Below are 22,639 nucleotides of genomic sequence, written 5' to 3'. Positions count from 1 at the left end.
ATGCTCATATCAACTTTTTGTGACATTAATGTCTTTGTAAACAAATTTATTGTTATATCTTTACTACATTGTAAGTGATGGCATAAATAGTGGGTCCACAAATCTACAATGCCAATCACATTCGTTTACTCCCAATTTTAGCAAATAAACAAATATTTCAAAGTAAAATAAAGCCTTAGCTTTATACCTTAATGTATGCATGTATCTGGTTTCTTTTCATATGAAATAAACTATCAAGAAAAGGTGGTTTAGGTGGTTGGATAAGGGAACACGGCTCTTCATATGAGAGAAGTGGGTATCTTTTCTCCCTCTCTTCCATCCTCCTGGCTTCTCGTTACTCTTCTTCCTATGCATTCATGGATCCTTTTAGTGATGAAGAGGGTGAGAATGCTCAAGTTCATGAGATAATGCAAATTTTGTGTAGATTTGAAGTATCTCTTCTATGCAAGTCTCTTCCTTTTATCCTTCTTAAAGCTTAGGGTTTCTCTTAAAATATATATTGATGGCTTCTACCTAGTGTTTCTGGTGTTCTCTTGGGCTCATCAATGTTATTAAGCAAAAGCAACTTGAACATAAACATCCAATCATGCTTCCATAGGGTGATTCCAATCTAAAGGATAGCTCCACTTAACACTATATTAGGGAATTTGGAAATTTCCATGCACTTTGGGAATCCCCAATACCTTTATTATTTGACCAGATGGTCAAATCTTGTTGTCTTACTTAAAGATGTAGTCTACCCTAAATGCTATATAAGCTACCTTCCCAAATTTCACTTTCAAATATGGATCGATATTTAGCCATGTGATCAAATATTTATCACTTATTTGACATTGGGACTTTTGAAATTTCCAAATTCTCTAGTGTAATATTACTTTGGAAAAAGAACTCCAAATAGCTATGGAGAGCTTGTCTCTAGCCCACAATAAGTAGAAAAAAACCTATGTATCTTATGTTTCATGCTGATGATGTTGTCTCAAATCCAAATGACTCATGTGAATTCTTGATTCACTTAATCTACAGTGTCATATTAAAGAGCTCCCAATGCCACAAAATAATTTCAGTGCAATAGCAGTAATAGTAGCAACAACTATAGTATCACCATCACAACAAAGAGAAAAAGAAGGGTCCCAAAAGAGAGCAGTTGGCTCTCCCCCTCTAGTCTCCTCCTCTGATATCTAGCTTCCTCCTACTATGACCCTAGTACTCTCTAGCTTTTGCAAACTTTACAATTTCCTCTCATCTTTCCTTCTAATACCCATCAGCCTGTTTGTCAACAACCTACAAATCTTAGAAAACATTGCCTAATAGGATAAATTATTCTCCTCTAGGTTTAAATAATTCATGCAATGACTCTCAGATCTCTAGTGCCATTGCACCTTCAAGTATAGCGTTACGTGAGAGTGGAGTTGGCCAACCAAGTCTTTATCATCTTCTAACTAAAAAGAAAGGCTTCTTGAATCAAACAAATTTCTAGCCTTGCTTGCAACATCCCCTTAGGTGATCGGTGAGTTGTTTGCTACTACAGACCCTAGACCACATTCATCTTTGATGGATCATCAAAATTGTCATCTTAATTCCATCCCAAATTGAAACCCCACTTAGAAGCACCCATTTTTTGCTCAATCTACCCTCCTTCACACTTGGTGATATCTTGGAATAATGGTAGGCTTATTGCTCCTTCATTGTCCTCTAATAGGCTGTACCTTGCCATCCATCATCATCTTCTGTGTGGACTGCTCTTCCTCCCGTTTGTATTCTTGTCCCCTCCCCTTTGATCATGCATGTTTACTCTTTGTATTTCCCAATAACTAATGTTAGTGCATACCAATGTTCTCTTCTCACATCTGAAGCAACAAATGAAATCAAATAAAAAAGTGAGAAATAATGTATCTCACCCATCCAAATCCACAAATGATAATGCGATTTTGCAAGTCATCAGTCTCTATTTTTGTAGGTAGCAAGCCATGCAAGAACCTAGAGTATCCAATGTTATCATTGCTAAGATGCTCTCTCTGCACCCACCTTGTGCAACACCTCTGTGCTACACCTGCATAAATTTAGAATCATTCAACTTTCCCACATGGAGATCTTTTAAGTTGGCATCAACAAAAATCCATCCACTTAGATCTGAGGCTAGGAATAACATGCTTGGAAAGCTTAGTTTAGTGGCTCACACAACCAGCTTGCCCAACCCATATGCTGCCATAAGAGAACCAGAATGTAGCAAACTAAGAGGTATGGTGTACACTATACACTCTTGCTTTATCACTTTCACTAGGCTACTTCTTCTCAACTCCTCTTAAACTACTAGAGGAAAATTGGGATAGCCTTTTGCTTGTGCTTGAAGTCAGGTGACCATCTTGTCATATCAAAAGCATTTGTGAGTTTGTTCCAACTGTGGATCCACTAGCAACAATATAATAAAGGGTGATGCTTCCATCACTTCCACACTTTTGATTGATTTTTTCTCCCACAGAAGCATACAAAGTGAGAACATACTTCATAGAGCATCTGTAGGGCATCTTCCATACATATCCAAAACATTTAAGTCAACTCCAAATATGAGTAACAATTGACACTATCTATTGCATTTAATGACCCACTAGTAGCTGTGGCTCCACTATCTATTGCATTCAATGACCCACTAGTAGCTGTGGCTCTCAGAAAAGAAAGTCCCCACTATGACTTGAACTAGGGCCATTGCCATTAGGAGTCTTGCCACTCCCCCATGCACAACTTGATAATGTAGTCTAGTTAACGACCCACTTAAGCCTCTAGTCCTTTTGAACACTTTGCACACTCATCCATGTTTAGTTAATAGAAATAGAAGAGACCAAGAAAGAATATTGAAGCCTCCTTATACCAAATACATTTGTTTTATTGAACTAGTTAGGGGTATTGTTCGGTTTGAAGAAGATTTCTAGCATAATCAAATCTAGCATTCTAGCATGAATACCTACTATCCAAAAACAATTTATTAATTGATAAACAAGTTCACAATATAGTTTTTTCCCCCAAAAGCTACCACGTGCTTTGGGAATGGCAACTTTGGCATAGCTAAGTTCAAAGCACGCCCAACTAGACCCAAAAATTTCAAGCATTCCAACATGAAGACCTACTCTCTAGAATAAATTATTTTAATGATAAATGAGTTTCCAATATAGTTTTCTCCTCTAAAGCTACACCTTCTTTAGAAATGACAATTTTGGTGAGCTAAGCTCAAAGCACACCTAACTAGAAACAAAGTTTTCATCAATTACTATATTATAGCTCTGATCGTCCTTGCTCCTACATCCATCATGTGATAGATGATAGCCCATTGCATAGAAATAATTGATTCTTCTTCTTGAATCTCAAGATAAAGCATCATATTGAAAGTCCTTGCTCTTAGATGAGCTATTACTAGTTGCATTGGTAAGGCATCTACACCTTGAACCTTTAATCAACTAGATTTTCTAGGTAGTGGCTATTATCAACCAATTTTCATCACTATCCTCCACCAAAGCATGTGCCCTTGATGCACCCAAAACTTTATCGCTCTGGACTAATGCATAACTAGTGACTTGAAATTGCATACAAAAAGATGATGGTGATTGGATTAACCCTGTCAATTCTATGTACATTGGGTGCTTAACAATCCACATACTGAACAAATTGGTACTTGCTATATTGTGGATCCGACTGTAGATCCATTCAACCTTACTACTTCATTTGCTTCAAAAAGAATAGCCCACTCTCATCCACCACAACCTCATGGAGCTCTCCCAAGAAGAAACACATGCACCTCTTTTTAAAAAAAAGTTGGTCCCCAAAGGAAAATACCTAGTTCAGCTCTTTCTCCTCCCCTTACTCCAGCAGTGGACTTGCTATCCTACAAACTTAAGTGGATTGTCCTTGTTGCTAAAAAATAATCCCTTGACAATTCAAAAATCATGCGCCTCCATGTGCCATGATTTTCTTGTTCCTCTCTTTGAATCTCTTTGTAGAGACCACATCTTATTCCTTAAATGATTGAGGTTCTCTTATACATGTACATGTATATCTCAAATACAATGCTTCATAATAAAGAAGCATTCTTGACAATACTTTTTTGCATATCTTTCCTACCCTTCACATCACCCAGGGAGGAATCAAGGACTTTTCTATGCTGTACAAGTCCTTCCAATTCACTAGCCTACTCACACTCATCATTCATGACCCCCCCAATGAAAGAGAACCATTTGCTCTTTGCCTCCTCCAACCTCCTCCTTCTCCTCCTGTGAACCCCTCCAATGAATGAAAACCATCATTTTTTATCCCTCCAAAGAAAGAAAACCATCCACTCTTTGCCTCCTCCAACATCCTCCTTCTTCTCATGTGAACTCCTCCTCTTCTTTTTCTTGGACATTTTTAAAGATAACATCTCTTTGACCCTCGTTTATGTGGATTAAGCACTATGCAAGACAAAAAAAGCACATCACAATGCATAATCCTTATAGAAATATGTATGTAGGTAGCACAACATACTTATCCACAGTCACTCAATACACACCCTTAAATACACTCTTCCATTTTTGACCATACGTATAAAACAAAAAGAAACAATACCACCACTTTCATATGGATTATAGGCATTTGACACATGTAGTAGTCCCATTACATGCACATATGAAAAAATAATAATATTTAAATAAACTCAAATGCATACAAGACCGTATGTACTTGGGTATCCCGAAGAACAACAATTTCCACTCCGCTCAATCTCACCCCTCATTGAGTTCAAAGGCCTACACTAAACTTGACACCCCTCACGATTTCCTTGTATGATGTTGGAGGAAGAAAGCCATATCTTCACACTAGGACCCACTACATGGGTACTTTCATGATCCTTGTGCACCTATCAAGACTACACCCTTTATACCATTGATAAAATTTGTTTGGCCCATTACACTCATGCTTTCTTTTTAATGCACTTGGAAACTATGCCATGTGCATCAAACAATCAATGCACATAAATACATAAAAAAACTCATGCCTAGCCTGACTAGTGCTTTATATTCAATGCATTCATGCACACAAAGCTCATTTATTATGTTTAGATCTCTTTCTAGAACCTCTGCCCTCATTAAGCCAAAATATAGCTCCACTCTTCCTCTAGCCTCACCCATTGTGGGTCTAATCTTTGGGTTGGACTGAGTAGTTAAGCTGGTAGCAACTGGAGGCACATTGCATTGAATTGTGGGGTAAGGGAGTTAAAAGGGCCCCCTATTTTGGGGTCCTGGGGCTGTGGAAGTGGCCCGCGGCCCCTGGTTGGGGGGGGTCCCAAGGGGGCTAGCGCCCCCCATGGCAGGGGTTCGAGGGCAGTGCACCCAGTCTGATGGTAAAGGGAATATTCCCTGGAATATTCCGTGGCCGACTAGTGGAGGCTCATATGGTAGGTCGGTCATGCCGACCTAACCGCCTTCACGAGCTATAAAAGCTAAACCCCTTCACAGCCATCGATCATCTATCTTTCACCCAGTCAGAGTTGTTTCAGCTAGCCTTAAGCTCTTCACCTATCTTCTATCTAGATCATCATCTAAGCTTCAATTTGGAAGCGCACTGGTGGATAGAGCCATCTCTGTATCGGTTTTTTGGAGCTAAAGAAAATTTCTAATTCTCCTCTTATCTGTTGTGTACTCTCTGTCTCTATCTCTTTCTCAAATTCAGTTCGTTGCACCGTGTAATTTTTACAAAAAGCCACCTGGATCAAAGCTTAAATTTATTATATTCTCCTATACATTCAATTTTAAGAGAATATAATTAGCTCTTCATATACTTCCCTACTGTTAAAAGTCAAGAATGATGCTTTTGCATTCTCTTGCATAGGGTATTTTGAGGGAATGTAGGAATTCACTATAGTGGCCCATAATTGACAACCATTACAAGTAGGGAATTGCACTATTAGATTCTCCTATATAGGAATATTTGATAGAATGTAGAAAATTCTCTATGATGACCTATGATTCATATTATCACATGTAGGGAATGTAATTTCCTAGTTATACATGGGAAACACATACATTTGTACATAGGGAATATTGAAGAGTTCTCTGTATTTCATAGAATTTCCTATATAGGGAATGATTAAAAGTTTCTTCTGATCAACAAGGACTCAAAGCTCCTCCTAACTAGCAAAATCCAATGTCTCATCTAATTTTTAATGCACACCCTTTCTCTTCTCCTTCTTGTTTGATTTCTTGTAAGCACAATATGGCTATTGACCTAATGGGTGACCTTACCTTGCTGATTTTTCTTCTACTTCACTCTCAAATCCACTACTAGCCTTATTGAGTGGAATAGGGAAAGAGAGAAGCCTCCTCACTTCGTATTTGCGGATCTATGATATGGCGCGAAAGTGCACAAGCAACCTCAAGAACAATACCTCCTCGCTTCGTATCAAGGGGTGCATGAAATGGCGCAAATTGACATATGAAAAATTAAAAGTGGACCTCAACTCTAGCTAGGCTTGATAATTTTCCAAAAAAATCATAAATGTCTAACTACTTGTTTATATAGACTATTTGCTATGTACACAACCACATGGATGGCCCGCACGAACCCTAGCCAATAAAACAATGCCACGTGTTGCCTATCCCGTAGGTATAAAAGATTGATGCTAGCTTACCTGACTCACTTTTCAATCCACGAGCATAAATACATAGCAACGTTGAGTTCAACAATTGTCGCATTGTCGTGTATCAATCATTTGCAATTACGACGTGAGTAGGTGATTTTTGAACCTGCGCTTCACTACATTCGTGCTATCCACACTTGCGCTTCACTTCTTTCATGCCCTATCAATCATTTGAAAAAAAGGTGCGAGTAGGTTAATTTAGAACATCCACTTCACTCCTTTGGCATCATATTGATCATCCACAAATATGGCATGAGTAGGTTAATAACAAACCTGCACTTCACTCCTTTCGTGTTGTATCCTTCATCTACAAATATGGCGTGAGTAGCTTGATTTCAAACCCAAACTTCACTCCTATCGCGCCGTATCAGTCATCTGCAAATACGGTGTAAGTAGCTTGATTTCAAACCCGTGCTTCACTCTTATCGCGTCGTATCAGTCATCTGCAAATATGGCGGGAGTAGCTTGATTTCGAACTTGCACTTCACTCCTATCACACCTATTTATTGTTTATGTTTGGGGTTTAAGATTTCTTATTCATTATTTTAAAATATTCTAACTTGTCTCATTTTTTGGTAAGCCATGGCTAGGACAAAGCAGACTACAAGGAAGGCATATATAGACAACAAAGACAGTAAGAAAGAGACAAGGCCATCAACTCCTCAATCTTTCCCTCCTGAGATTCCTCCTACCCCTGGTTGCCCTCAATCTCCTGCCATGGAATCTAAGCAATCTACTACAGAGACAGTGTCTTCTCATGCCCATACTAAGCTTCATCATGTATAGTCCTCCCCTACAACTGCCAAGTTTCCAACCTCCCTTAGAGCCCCTATTCAACAAACAGAGCAACTTGGACCCTCTTATGCCCATGGAGAAGAAGAACCTTCCAAGTCTAATAGAAAGAGAAATCCTAGATTTTATTATGTTCACAAATGTTTTAGTGAGATAAGGTAGAAAGAGCTACACATCATGGGATTCCAAAGACTGCATTTATCAGAGTTGTCAAATATATTTCTTATAGATTATCAAGGGTGTCCTGAAGTTGGCATGCAAAACAAATGGCAGCTTGCAGCCATTCTTTGCCTTCAGGAGGCTGCTAAAGACTTCATTATTGATTTTATGAACGATGCTTACTTTGTTGTTGCCCATGCTCATAGAGCGACTTTGATGAACAAAGACTTTAGTATGGTCAGTAGAATCAGGTATAGGTTCGACAAGGTACTAAGGCCCTTTCGCACTACTGATGAAAAAGCATTTGAGATCCTTAATGTTCCTCCAAAATTGTCTAGGAGAGCAAAATGGCCAATGATTGAGGAGGTGACACATTTATACCCTACAAAGTCTGCCTCCCCAACAAGTGTTTGCCCAACAAGAACGACCACAAGAGATTATAGAGGCAGAGGATGAAGTTTGCAAGAGGAAAATTGTTGTCGTGGGTCCTGTCAATGTGAAGAGAATGCTAGAGGTATATGGGCAAATGGTTGTGAATGTCTCTTGTACTTCTTCAGAAGAAGACTATCTTAATATTGCCCTTGAGGACAAATCCATTCTTGTTCATAAAGATATTCAATTATCAGATTCTATAGTATTTTGTTGCATAAGGTAAGGATTTTTGACTCATTTTTTAAATTAGTGGAATGATAGTGTTCATTGCAATTGACATTACTTTGTTTTTGCTATTGGTTTTAGGGTGTTGATTGCTTCTCTCAGTCAAAAAATCTATAAAACTATATTTATCGATGATCCACTATTATCAGTGAAATTATTTTCAAGATCTTATTCAAACATAGAATTATTTTTAAAAATGTTCGATCCGATCACAAACTACAATATTTTTCTTCCTTACATTGAAAGGTATGCAATTTTACAAAGGGCTTCATGTATACTTGTTTATAGTATGCATTTCTTACTAACATTTTACTTTGCAGAGGACATTGAAGCTTAATATATATTGATATTCTCACTAGAGAAATTATCCTTATGAACTCTCTCAATGGTATCCACGATCAAGCAAAAATGTGTGTTGAATACAATAATCCTCACTTTTTGGTTTATTTTTTATTTTATTTGATTGTCATTTTTAAGTAACATGTTTCCATTTATAGTGCAGGCAGGCCAAAAACGCTTCAAAAAATGCACTTTTGTTAATCATGGGATTAAGGAAAGGGCCAAAGAGAGTTCGCCACGTGTGCAAGAATATGGTATTCTTGTCTCCTCTTTTTTAGAGATAGTGAAGTCCATTTCGTGATTCTCTCTTCTTTTTTAGCCAAAACCCCTAAAGTCTGACATGTTTTGGAGTCCCAAAGACGTTATTTACTTACAAATCTGACAAAATACGTGACAGAGATGTGATGAAATTAATAATGAGTTTTTTGAAAGTCGAGAGATCTTTCAATATTGTTTTTGGCGCCCAATACATACTCATTTGGGTTCTTGGCGCTACTTTTTAGTTCATTCACCCCTCTTTGAGCTTCTTTCTCTACGCTTTCTTTCTTTTCATGGCTTCCTCTAGGCGCCCTTCTCGTTTAATACACTCTTGCACAGTCTATAGCCAGGGAGTAGATGGAAATTTTGAGCCCAAAACCTTTGCTGTAAACGATTGGGTTACCATGCTGCCTTCTTGCAAGGGCTCTCATAAGGTGAAAAGAAGAAAAAAAGAAGATATAAAACATCACTGGAAGGGGCGTATCATTGCCTTCAAAATTATGCCCGAAGGCTGGTTTGTCAAGGTGCAACATGTTTACATGGCCAAGGATATGCACTTGCCTCCAAACGAACGTGTTCCCCAACAAACACATTGTAAGTTATAAGTTGAATAACGTATATAATTCTTTTCCATTTATGCAAGTTCTAACAAACGGTTCGTCATTGTAGATATCTTTCCGTCAACAAGTATTGAATGGCAACCTGTAGAAAGCCTAAGTGGGACTTTCCATGCCATTCATAAGGTATTGGCAGACATTATTTATGCAGATCAAACTGTGCCTTTTTATAGTGAATGCAAGGTTTTTATATATTATGCACAGTATGTGGTTCCCTCTAAAGCGGATAGGTATGGGAATATCGAAGATTTGCCATTGCCAAGTCTTTCATCTCTAAACTGGGAGATTCCTGACAAGGTAATGGTGCAGAGTTTCAAATTCAAAATATCTCAGGATATTAAAAAGTCCATGACAGCTGGAAGGATCTCAAGAAGAATACGTTTATCATGTTTTGTACTCCTCCATATCTTCGTGGCTTGCTTCAAAACAACAAATTTACAAAGAACGAAGGTATCCTGGCTAAGTAGAAACTTTTCGGAAGAGGATTTGGACAACACTATAGGGACACATTGGAAATCTAGAGAGTGCGATCATAAGGGTGATATCTTGAGGTGTAGTGCATGCCCTCAATCCTTGGCTTTGGCTTACAGTATCCCTCGCCAAACTCTTGCTTTGGGCTTTGATTACAGGAGATACAAACTAAGATTGGGTATTTGGGTTCCCTTGGATTTCGATACAGATTACACACCATATAAACTTGCGGTGCACGTTTTGCCACATGAAGAAGTAAAGAAGGTGAATGTTACTTCCAATTGGAGTCTGAAAGATGTGAGGGATACCTTGGAATTGCTAGACAATACATCCCCTAGATATAAGTTCAAAGTGAATGGTGTAACAATTGGTAAAAGAGCCGAGTGCTCTTTCTTTTGTACAAGTTGTTTATCTCCCACAATTGTGAGTTTTGAGCCTTGAGAATAAAAACTTGGCAGGAATTTATCTTAATAGACTGTCCTTAAGATATTTTTTAATGGGAACTCATAAGGAAGCAAGTTGCCTTTCGAATGTGTATAAATATAATGTATATTACATTCGATTTACAAGTGAAAATTTTCATTACACAATGAGGTACAAAAATTGCATAAAAATGTACAAAGCCAAAATAATAAGGCTCGTGTATGCTTATGTTTGCTATTTTCATTCTTTATCGATTTCTTCAAAGATATTTTTTCTCACAGGGCCTTTCTTTGATTGTTGAAAAAATTTCACCTTTATAGGTAGTCTCTTTTCTTGGGGCTTAAGAGGGGATGGATCAAATATCAGAGGAGAGAGCATTGGCATTCCTTTTTTCTTAGACTCTGCAGCAGTGGTCCCATTGCCTTTGCCCTTGCCTTTACCATTGCCATTGTCCTTACCCTTTCCCTTGACCTTTCCCTTGCTTGTGCCCTTGGCCATTGAAGTTTTGGGAGGAAGAGGGGAGTCAGGATCATACGGTGTGATTGCCTTATCCAGAATCAGCTTGATGCATCTCTCCCTTATCCACCAAACATATGATTCGGGATAGTCCTTACAATGTAAGAATAAATGTTATAAGTTATTGAAAAGAAATCATGATAAGGGTTGCACAAACATCAAATGAAATTAACTTACATTCACTCCTTCTATTTGTAACAACTTTGAATCCACTGTTCTGCAAATGTTTGAGATAACTCTCCATCCACAAGAATGCACAACGCTTTGCAATGGAACTTCTTGTAGAAGAAAAGTATAAGGCCTTTGAGGATCAGCAAGATCCTCGTATGTTGTATCCAAAAATGTAGAAACGAGTCTACCAGCACTGCAAAAGGAAACTTTGTAAGTTCAAAATTTTCTTTATAAATAAAATCAAAGTAAGTAATTTTCTTTCAACATACATTCGTGCTTGACCATGAACACCGCTGAGAGAATTCATAAAGATAATGTCCCTTGAAAGACAATTAATGTAGATGACACTCCAATGCCCTCTGCAAATTCATAAAAGAGGTGAGTAGAAGGGTGAAAGCAAATGAATATAAATTTTCCTCTACAGAAAAAGAAAAATACATTTCTACATAAGGGAAAAAGATGTGGTAATTTGTCACACTATCGAAGCTACGAAAAAATGGTGAAATATTAGAACCAGATTTTGCAAAAAGTTCCACAGAGAGAAGTGGATCAACAATGTATATGGTTCTTCGGATATCGACAGTGAGCGAGAAGACCAATGCCCTGCAGACAATAGCAAAAGCTATTCAATACAAATTTCATCCAAAATATACTTGAACCTAAAAGACTTAACTTACGCAAAAAAAAAATATAAACCTTACCTTATGCAACAAAAAACCACGGAGTCAGATAGTTGGACATCCCTTTTTTCCAACATGGGCTTGTCCTCGGGAGATATACTAAGATAGTCCTCCTCAGGTTCCGCACAGACATTCACAAGAATCTGCCCATACACTTTGCCCATCCTCTTGCTGTTGACGGGAGCAAGTAATGCGGCTTTCCTCTTGTAAACATCGTATTCAGTTTCAAGCACCTCCTGATTTTTTTCACTCAAGAAAGCTTCCTACTGGGTGGCACCCCTTGTAGGGTAAAGGTGAGTAACATCCTCAACATTTAGCTTTTTCTCTTTCCTGGACAATTTTGGGGGAATGTTAAGGATTTCAAAGGCTTTTTGATCATTGGAAGGCAAGGGCCTCAGCACTTTGTCAAACCTATACCTGACTCTGCTGATGATGCTGAAATCTTTATTCATAAGGGTGATCCTATGAGCATGGGCGGCAGCAATGTAACCGTCGTTCATGAAATCAATAACAAAATCTTCTGCGGCCTCTTGCAGGGCAAGAATGGCTGAGAGTTGCCACTTCTTATTTCGACCAGAGACAGTTGCCACTTGAGACAATCTATCAGAGATCTCTTTAACAACCCTTATAAAAGCAACTTTTGGAATGACATGCTGTGTAGCTCTCTGGGCTTTCCTTATCTCACTGAAACATCTCTACATATAGAAGAACCTGGACTTCCTCTTTCTCTTTTGTGGCTTGGGAGGTTCAGTGGCTTCAACAGATGTAGCCTCAGGTGCCATTGTAGGGAATGAGTCTTTCACAGGGCAAGAATCACCCTTTGCTTCCTCAACTTCAGGAGAAGAAACATTTATAGAAGATGTAAGGCCAACACCAGGTGTAGGGGGGATTTCTGTTGTAAAATGCTCTTGGGCCTGTGATGGACCAGCTTCAGTAAACTTGGAAGAGGGCTCCTCCTCAGATTCATCACATTTTAACTTTCTTTAACCTTCACTGTCCTTCCCATCTAGATACACTGTTCTTGCAGTTTGCTTTGTCCTTGCCATCCAGAAATGAAAAAATAACAACCAGAAGGACAATATCTGAAATAGTAAATCAAACAGGCTAATTGGCGCGAAAAGGGACGAAATGAGCAACTCCGATACGGCGCGATATGAACAAAACGAGCACAATGGAACAGCGCCCTTGCTCCGTATTGGACACCAGAATGCCGATACGGCGCGATATGGAGGAAACCAAGACTGCATATGGACGCCCTCGCTCCGTATTGGCAATGACACAAGGGTGAGACCAAAATGCTGATACGGCGCGATATGGAGCAAACGAACACAATGTATGGATGCCCTCGCTTCGTATTGGCAATGACAACAGCGAAATGTCAATAGACCTGGTCCGTATTGGTGAGACCAAACTGCTAATATGGCGCGATATGGAGAAAACGAGAACAGCATTCGGACGCCCTCGCTCCGTATCGGCACACCTCTTTTTTACTAGCGAATAAAGAACTGAGCCGAAAGACCACCGATACAACGCGAGAGTTAAGAAATGGAGAAGACGCAAGTCTTGTATCGCACCGTATCGGTAAGCAAGGTGGGAAGAGCTCGAGAAATGAAAAGTGTACACGTAGGAAAATTTACCACTTATATACCCACGTCAATCATGATACGTGTCGGACACGTGTCCAACGCTCATTGTGCCACGTATCTGCATTTATGGTCCGTGTGCTACGTGTCAAGTAATGACCGGTCCACTTCTTTGCCACATGGTTATCGGCCACATGTTGGCCAACGGCTACTGCCACATGTCGGAAACCAACGGATACTGCCAGGTGGCATAATTCCGCGCCTACATAAGGGTGTGTTTTTTTTCGGTTTTTCGGGAGCTCTGTTTGCATTGCTAATACGGCGCGAGGGTGACTGTTTGCCTTCTTCGCTTTCCTCTCTTCACGTCGTTTTGGAGTTTGTGCAGAGTCTTCTTTCAGCTCTCCTCTCAAGCTCATTCTGCCCAAGCTCGTGTGACCACCGTTGTGGCATTCGGGCTTCTTACTGGAATCATCGATACGACGCGAGGGGGCCTATCCGTCTGAATGGTTTCTCTCTTATCGCGTCGTATCGGCAGAAGTTGTAAACATGTCTGAACCCATAGAATTCCTAGGATCCAAGGTTTCTCCAGGAACTGGTAAAAGAAGGAGGCTTTCAAAAGGCTCAAGGGCATCAACATGTGATGAGCCTGTGCATTCTTTTTCCTCTCCATCCTCTGCAACTAGTGTGAGAAGGCCAAGTACATCTCCAGGGAAGCGAACGTCGGTAGTGAGAGGTCAAGGAGTATCAGAGCTCACTGATATCACTCCATCAGAGAGGCTACTTGATTTTATGCTTCAGAATGGAATGGATCTCTCATTCTATGGAGTTGTGAAAAATGTGTTTAATCCTGATTGGAAACTTGACAAAGTTCTGAAATCTTGTGAAAAATATATTGTGGAGGACTTTTTGGAGTTTGAAAATCTTGCAGGTCCTTCTATTGAAGTTGGCACAATTGAATATGTCCATGTTCCCATTGGGTCAATAGGAAATGAAAAGTCGGTATTTACTAAAAAGTGCAGGGCCCACTCTTTGGAGAGGTTTTATTCAAGAGACATATTTTGCTGCACTCATTCTAAAAACTGCAAGATGATGAGAAAATCTGCTGCTTTTATTGTTTTCAGCCTTGTCAAATACCCTGTGAAAGCTGAGGAGCAACAGTTGGAAGGAACAAAGTCTGCCAGCTTTTGCATGTTAGATGATCTGGTAGATGAAAAGGAAACATAGGAGATTGTAGATATAGATTTTGAGGCTTCTATTGCTGAGAATTTGGATGTTGCTCACTTCAAAGCTGAGACTATCATTGAGGAGAGCCAAGGAGATACAAACCCTCAACCTGATGAGAGTTCTCACCATATTGTTCCTTCCCTACCATGTATACCTTTCAAGGACAAGGAGTACATTTTAATGTCAGATATTCAAAAACTTTTTAATCTCATGGAAGATTATTGTCTTGCAATTATTGCAAAGGCTTCTGATGGTGCAAATGGGATAATTGACACAGAAAATGAATCAAAGGAAGAGATTCTGAAACTTGATAAAGAAACTCTAGATGATAAGTTTATTGATGCTGGTGAGGCCCTGTCTCTTTGTTTTGAAAAGGCCAAAGAAGCTGAGAAAGAGTTGAGTATTACTGATAAGGACTTCGATCGCATTCAAAGCGAACTCGGGACTTCCAATTTTGGAAGAGAGGAGCCTGAATATGTTAAAGAATTGACTAACACCAATGAGACAGCATCATCAATTAATTTATGGAATCCATTTAAATTGGAGTACGATGAAAATCAAGTGGTAAGATAATTTTGAATTTGCTTTTACACATTGGTAGGTTTACATTTCATGCTCATTCAGTATGGGTTTTATTTGCAGTTGGAGATTGCTGATACAGATAACTTCTTGGGGCGTGGCAAAGGATCGAGAGCTGCTAGTAACACCACCAAAGACATTGCACTCGGCCACTACTTGGCTAGGATTGACCCTGATTCCTTTTTTGTACTTCATAGTAGTTTCTCAGAGGATGCAGCATGGCTGATACTTTGTATTAAAGCTATTACAAGGCTTCTAGGTTTCTCAAGATTACAATATAATGCCCACAAAGTAATGTTTTTGGAAAAGACTGGAGCAATTAGGATTTTTGGCTACGGTCCAGGTTACTCTGCTTCTAGAGCAGGATACTTTTTGGCGTTTTCATCCTACGCCTTAGCTACAGACCGAACTGATGTAAAATCTATAGCTGGCTACAAGAGAAAAAAATTTCTACGATATAGAGGAAAAATTCCTGAGGAGGAAGAGAATGTGAGAGTTTTGGAAAACTAGCTTTGTATATATTCTTTCTTATATATAAAAGTGCGATTGCTCATGTGTCATTGTCGTCTTTTATTTGCATTCTTTGAAGTTGTCGTCGAAAAAACCAGTTGAATAGCTCCTCCAAAGCATTGCTTTTTGTAACTCCTCCCCCATGCCTTGTGCTTCGAAAATAACTTGTGCGTGCTTGATAGTGGGATTTTTCCATGCCTTGGTTGCTATAAGTTGCTAAGGGGCCATGCTCCTCCACAAAGAAAGGTCCATGAATATGAAGAATGTGCTGCAATACAAAGTAACACAAATTTTATACCATTTGAAAAACCTATCAAAATAAGCCCATATTAAATCATTATTACTTTACCAGATAAAAAGTGATATCTTTTTCTCCCCATGCCTCTTTTATCGCCTGAACAAGCTTTGTGATTGATCTTTTGAACTCTTCCGCATATGTATATGTTGTCTTCTGTTGCCTGAGGACTTTCAGAAAAACATCAAGGTGTATCCAGACCTGCATTCTAAGAAACGCAAGCCTCGGCGTGCTTGCAACATTTGTTGTGATCTCACATAGCTCTCTCCAACACTCCCAAGCCGCATTCACCTGCCTTCCTGAATGGTTTCCTAAGAATCGTCTAGCTTTTGAGCCTCCCATAGAGACATCGGCCAAGATATCTCTTGTTTTTCCTGAAAGTATTGGATCCTTTCTCAAGTGAACTTGGTCCCCATGAAATCCCATTTTCGATAGCAATGCCTCGCATTTATCAATACACTCATCTGATAAAGATAATGACTTAATGGAATATGCGTAGTCAAGATGCAACCTGAGAAGCTTATCGATTATTCTAATCTCTGCATGCAAAGTACAAATATGAACATTCTTAAGAGAGATGGAAAGAATGGGATCCCAGATGTCTTCTATGTTTTTAAATTTACTCAAATCTATAGAGTCTCTATTTGGGGCTCTTCTTACTGGTCACAAACTACTCCAATCTTTGGATCCAATACTTTCCATGCAATAAATGCAAGGATATTTTTCATTTGCACTATTACATATTCCAAGCATACATTTGATAGTTTTCAAATCAGCACTCATATGCCATTCCACATTAAATTTACCAACCCCATCAACTACCAACATTTCGCCTTCACTTTGAGACTTAATGATATTTGGAATACCTGTATGGTTGAACAACCATTTAAACGTTTGATGATTTTCAATTGGTACCTGGGCTGCACCAATCCACCAAATCTCCATCTCGGATTAGATCTTATGCAATGGAGCTTTGACCTCACCATTGCCATGGTCCAATGGCATGTTCATGAGGCAAATGCTAATTCTTTCCATCTTCTGTCCCTTTTGAATCTGTGCTTCATCCAACTTCAAGGCAAACTTTAGAACACCATAACTTTCTTCTACTGTGATTTTATACATGTGAACCATTTCAATTTGCACCTTTTTTAGATCAACCCATATATTGTTAAACTCATTGTAATAAAAAATTGCCTGTTTTTTTTGTTTTTCATAGGACATAGACCTTTCGATGTGAATGTAATCTCCAAAAACGTGTGGAATCTTGCGATTCATGGAAATTCTTGTAGTCGAAACTGCAAAGGCTCGGGGCAATCCAAATATAGTTACCCTATTGCGTTTAAGATTTTTAAACCATAATCCAGAGATAGTACGATAACCTTTTCGACTTATACCCACAGTATCACATGTCTCTACGATTTCATTTACTTTCACTGTGCCTTTTAAATCCTTCACTAACTCTCTCAGAGTTGGACCTCTCAAATCCACATTTTCTGGTGACTTGAGAATCCTCAAAATGTCTTTCTGATTCATGGTTTCCTTCAAAAGTTTGATTCTTTCCTCATTCTCTCGGATATTTATGCCTAGTATGTTAGAGACATATTTCTTTGTAAGATTTAGTCTCCTTTTCTTTGCTCTCTCACACAAGCTGGTTATATTTTTTAATGTTCTCTTCCTCTCTCTAAATCCTACTGGAGTTTCTCTCAAGCATGTTAGCTTATCCTGCAATAAATTTTTAACATTTTTCAAAATATCAATCTGACTTGTCAACTCTAAAATATTTGTTTGTGTAGTTTCTAGTGCTTTTTTCATTTCGTGCACTTGAGCTATATATGTGTAAGATGCAGAGTATAACCTCATACAGTAGCCAAGCATTCCATTGTAACCTTCTCTAGCATATCTTATATAGTCATGGATATTCAAAAAAGGAGGTGGTTTACCTGTAGAAGGATCCGTGGGATAGATATTTCCATCCACCCACAAATCTATATGCTTCATTCCTTGTATTCGCAACCTGTTGGCTTCAATCTCATCTATCAATACTCGATGATGTATACTTCTCCAAGATGTGTAAGTCGGATCTAGCTGAATAGATAGCTTGTATTTACGTGTGCTTGCGCTTGTGTTATTTGAAGTAGTATTGCTAGACATTCTAGCAAATGAACCGAGCAAGAATCTCACAGTGGTAGGAAGCAAGTGCAACAAAAGGAATGGTAAAAGAGAATGGTGTATAGAAAGAAAACGTGGGAGCAAACAAATGCGAAGTTCATACGAAAATCTCGAAAATACAAAATCCCTCGAGTTCCAAGACAATAAACGGTCGAAAAGGTGACCCCTGACCTGGATTAAAAGATGAGGGCAATTAATGGCCGACCTCTTCAATGAACCAAATATTCTCTCATTAATCACATCTGGACAACCAAATTTAGAGGTTTTATTCTTCCTAAACCTCAACTAATTAGCAACTTAATCACTTTCTTAAAAGTGCCATTTTTGAAGCGTGTTTGGCCCTAATGATTCCTTGCTCTTAGATAAGCTATTACTAGTTGCATTGGTAAGGCATCTACACCTTGAACCTTTAATCAACTAGATTTTCTGGGTAGTGGCTATTATCAACCAATTTTCATCACTATCCTCCACCAAAGCATGTGCCCTTGATGCACCCAAAACTTTATCGCTCTGGACTAATGCATAACTAGTGACCTGAAATTGCATATAAAAAGATGATGGTGATTGGATTAACCCTGTCAATTCTATGTACATTGGGTGCTTAACAATCCACATACTGAACAAATTGGTACTTGCTATATTGTGGATCCGACTGTAGATCCATTCAACCTTACTACTTCATTTTCTTCAAAAAGAATAGCCCACTCTCATCCACCACAACCTCATGGAGCTCTCCCAAGAAGAAACACATGCACCTCTTTTTTTTAAAAAGCTGGTCCCCAAAGGAAAATACCTAGTTCAGCTCTTTCTCCTCCCCTTACTCCAGCAGTGGACTTGCTATCCTACAAACTTAAGTGGATTGTCCTTGTTGCTAAAAAATAATCCCTTGACAATTCAAAAATCATGCGCCTCCATGTGCCATGATTTTCTTGTTCCTCTCTTCAAATCTCTTTGTAGAGACCACATCTTATTCCTTAAATGATTGAGGTTCTCTTATACATGTACATGTATATCTCAAATACAATGCTTCATAATAAAGAAGCATTCTTGACAATACTTTTTTGCATATCTTTCCTACCCTTCACATCACCCAGGGAGGAATCAAGGACTTTTCTATGCTGTACAAGTCCTTCCAATTCACTAGCCTACTCATACTCATCATTCATGATCCCCCCAATGAAAGAGAACCATTTGCTCTTTGCCTCCTCCAACCTCCTCCTTCTCCTCATGTGAGCCCCTCCAATGAATGAAAACCATCATTTTTGATCCCTCCAAAGAAAGAAAACCATCCACTCTTTGCCTCCTCCAACATCCTCCTTCTTCTCATGTGAACTCCTCCTCTTCTTTTTCTTGGACATTTTTAAAGATAAAATCTCTTTGACCCTTGTTTATGTGGATTAAGCACTATGCAAGACAAAAAAAGCACATCACAATGCATAATCCTTATAGAAATATGTATGTAGGTAGCACAACATACTTATCCACAGTCACACAATACACACCCTTAAATACACTCTTCCATTTTTGACCATACGTATAAAACAAAAAGAAACAATACCACCACTTTCATATGGATTATAGGCATTTGACACACGTAGTAGTCCCTTTACATGCACATATGAAAAAATAATAATATTCAAATAAACTCAAATGCATACAAGACCGTATGTACTTGGGTATCCCCAAGAACAACAATTTCCACTCCGCTCAATCTCACCCCTCATTGAGTTCAAAGGCCTACACTGAACTTGACACCCCTCACGATTTCCTTGTATGATGTTGGAGGAAGAAAGCCATATCTTCACACTAGGACCCACTACATGGGTACTTTCATGATCCTTGTGCACCTATCAAGACTACACCCTTTATACCATTGATAAAATTTGTTTGGCCCATTACACTCATGCTTTCTTTTTAATGCACTTGGAAACTATGCCATGTGCATCAAACAATCAATGCACATAAATACATAAAAAAACTCATGCCTAGCCTGACTAGTGCTTTGTATTCAATGCATTCATGCACACAAAGCTCATTTATTATGTTTAGATCTCTTTCTAGAACCTCTGCCCTCATTAAGCCAAACTATAGCTCCACTCTTCCTCTAGCCTCACAAGCACTCTTGATATAGTTGAAGATTATTCAAATCCTTTGTCTCAACTAATTTAGATATTACACAACCCCTTGTCCCAACCAAATTTCTTACCCTTTCAATCTAAGGTTCCTAATTAGTGATATTCCTCAATGAGTCATGCAAAAGGTGTGTGCTTAATAATGGTGTACCCTCATGTGCACATGTTCTAGGGTTGCTAAGTATAGCCTTAGTAGGACTCATGCTATGGATTGCAAGAAAAATGTGAAAACTAATGCATCATCCCAATTGGAAGTAGTTGATAAATTGGGATATAAGAAGTCCCACTTGAGTGCCTCATAGCATTGTGTAGTGAAGTGCTTGTGACCCCTATTCCTAGTTGTATGATTTAAGTTAAGGTATCGAAAAACCCTACCTCTTTCTTGTGTTGATTAGCTCTTTGTATCTAGCTAGCTCCCTCTATTCACATGTAAAAACACATTGTATATGCATTGTCTATCAAGAGCTCTGGTTTTATTCAGTTATTATTCACACATATAAGCAAGAACCACACCTATATACAAGGCCTCAAACCAAGTTGCCTATTTTAAACTTAGGGTTTTTTTAAGGTTCTGTAGAAGTACACCAATTGTATTGTCCAAAGGGTTCATAGTTATTAATAGTTGCATTTGTAGTCATGCCTTGTTTCCTTTACTTCCACAAAGTTCCAAGTGAAAGAAGAGCTTAGAATCTAACATCATCATTAAGAGCATGGAACATAAACTTCCTTTGAACTTTAGAGATGTCACATATACATAGCCAAAGAATTACTAGCTCAATGCAAAGCTACATTAGTATTTGAAGAATATACAACAAGAGATCTAGTGGATCTTTATATTGGCAAAGCTACTATTGGAGGGGCATGGGGACATTAGTGGTGCAAATGGTGACTTTTGCTAGTCTAGAAGTGGAACCACTCATAGGGGTGTAAGTTAGCTACTAAAAAGTCATCAAGATGCTACTATGTCATCACACTTCCTTCTCACTCTCTTATTAATTTTGTGGACTTTAAAAGATAAGGACAAACTCCTCAATAACTCCTCCTAAATATAATGATTATGGTCTCTCCAACTGGACGAGAGAAGACAACCCTATTGGACACACACACACACACACAAAACAAATCACAAACTATTCATTGTCACTAAATGAGTGATCCACGAGTGATGATCTAATGATGTTGGTGAGATTTGGGAGAACAGCAACTTATTTGTTTCAACATCAAAGTTGATGCACATCATTAGCACCACTAGTTGACTAAAACTTGAGGTTATGTGCCCAACACTAGCAAATTGACAACTAACTTTAGTAAGTTACACTACATTTATCTAATCTCTATAAACAATCATCTAGAATTCTAACTCCCACCTAAGTTTTTTCTCAATGAACTAGCATATGTTGTGCACACAGTAAGGTTGTGTGAAAGGTGTAGCCTAGTCACAACTCTTATAAGAGAGAAACTAAGATTAAATGTCATGCGCATGATATGTTAGCATACTTTAACTTCACTTGAAATTAATATAATATTTTGTGGGAATTTCCTTTTTAATAATAAATTGCATATTTTTCATGGAAATGTTTCAATAAGGAAGTGGATAATCCCCTTTAAATATAGAATAGAAGTAAAATTTACACATAGCTCCTACCTTTAATATGAATGCTACAAAGGCTCAACCATAATATAAATTCCTAATTTTAACATGAATACTAAACAAGGTCTAGATACCACTCTCAATGATATAATATATAATTAATACAAATGCAAAAGATTTTGTTCATAGATCGTGTGCTCTTTGAAAAGGTGAGTAAGTATTTGCTACAATTGTAGCAAGACATAGGTTTGCTCAAATAGGTAATAATCAAAATTATCTTGTATGTGGTGGATGTCCCTTAGTGTAAGAAAAGAAAGGAATACCCTTCTTTGTCCTCAAGTGCAAATGTCTTTTTAACAAAAAAAAAGGAAATAAGGATTTTCTTAATGTACACTTTGTGTGTATAAACATCGCATGCTAATAGAGTAGTGAAGCACTTTTGGATAGAGTGGACTAATGTGTGTAATAAAAGATAATATAGATATTTATTAGCCTATAGTAAGAAAAACAATATCCAACTAATCCTTGTTACAAGTTTATTGTCCCCTCCTACTAATAGTCTACTGATTACCATGTCATCTAGTTTCTAGATGTATTGAACTACATCAATTTCAACCTAGTAATAGAAAGAAATCTAATGTGCAACTAATCCTCCTTATAAGTTAATTGTTCCCTCCTACTAATAATCAAAATATTGTGTCATCTAGCTTCTATATGTATTGAAGTATGTCAAATTCTGATCAAAATTTAGCTATTAATTCATCATAGGTTATGTTCAAGGGATTGGTGCACCACTAAAGTCAATTTTTAAAGGA

The sequence above is a fragment of the Lygodium microphyllum genome, chromosome 26, assembly GCF_053477565.2.
Source record: "Lygodium microphyllum isolate KBCC chromosome 26, Lygodium_microphyllum_v1.1.10, whole genome shotgun sequence".
NCBI lineage: Eukaryota > Viridiplantae > Streptophyta > Polypodiopsida > Schizaeales > Lygodiaceae > Lygodium > Lygodium microphyllum.
Note: the sequence above shows the minus strand (reverse complement) of the source record.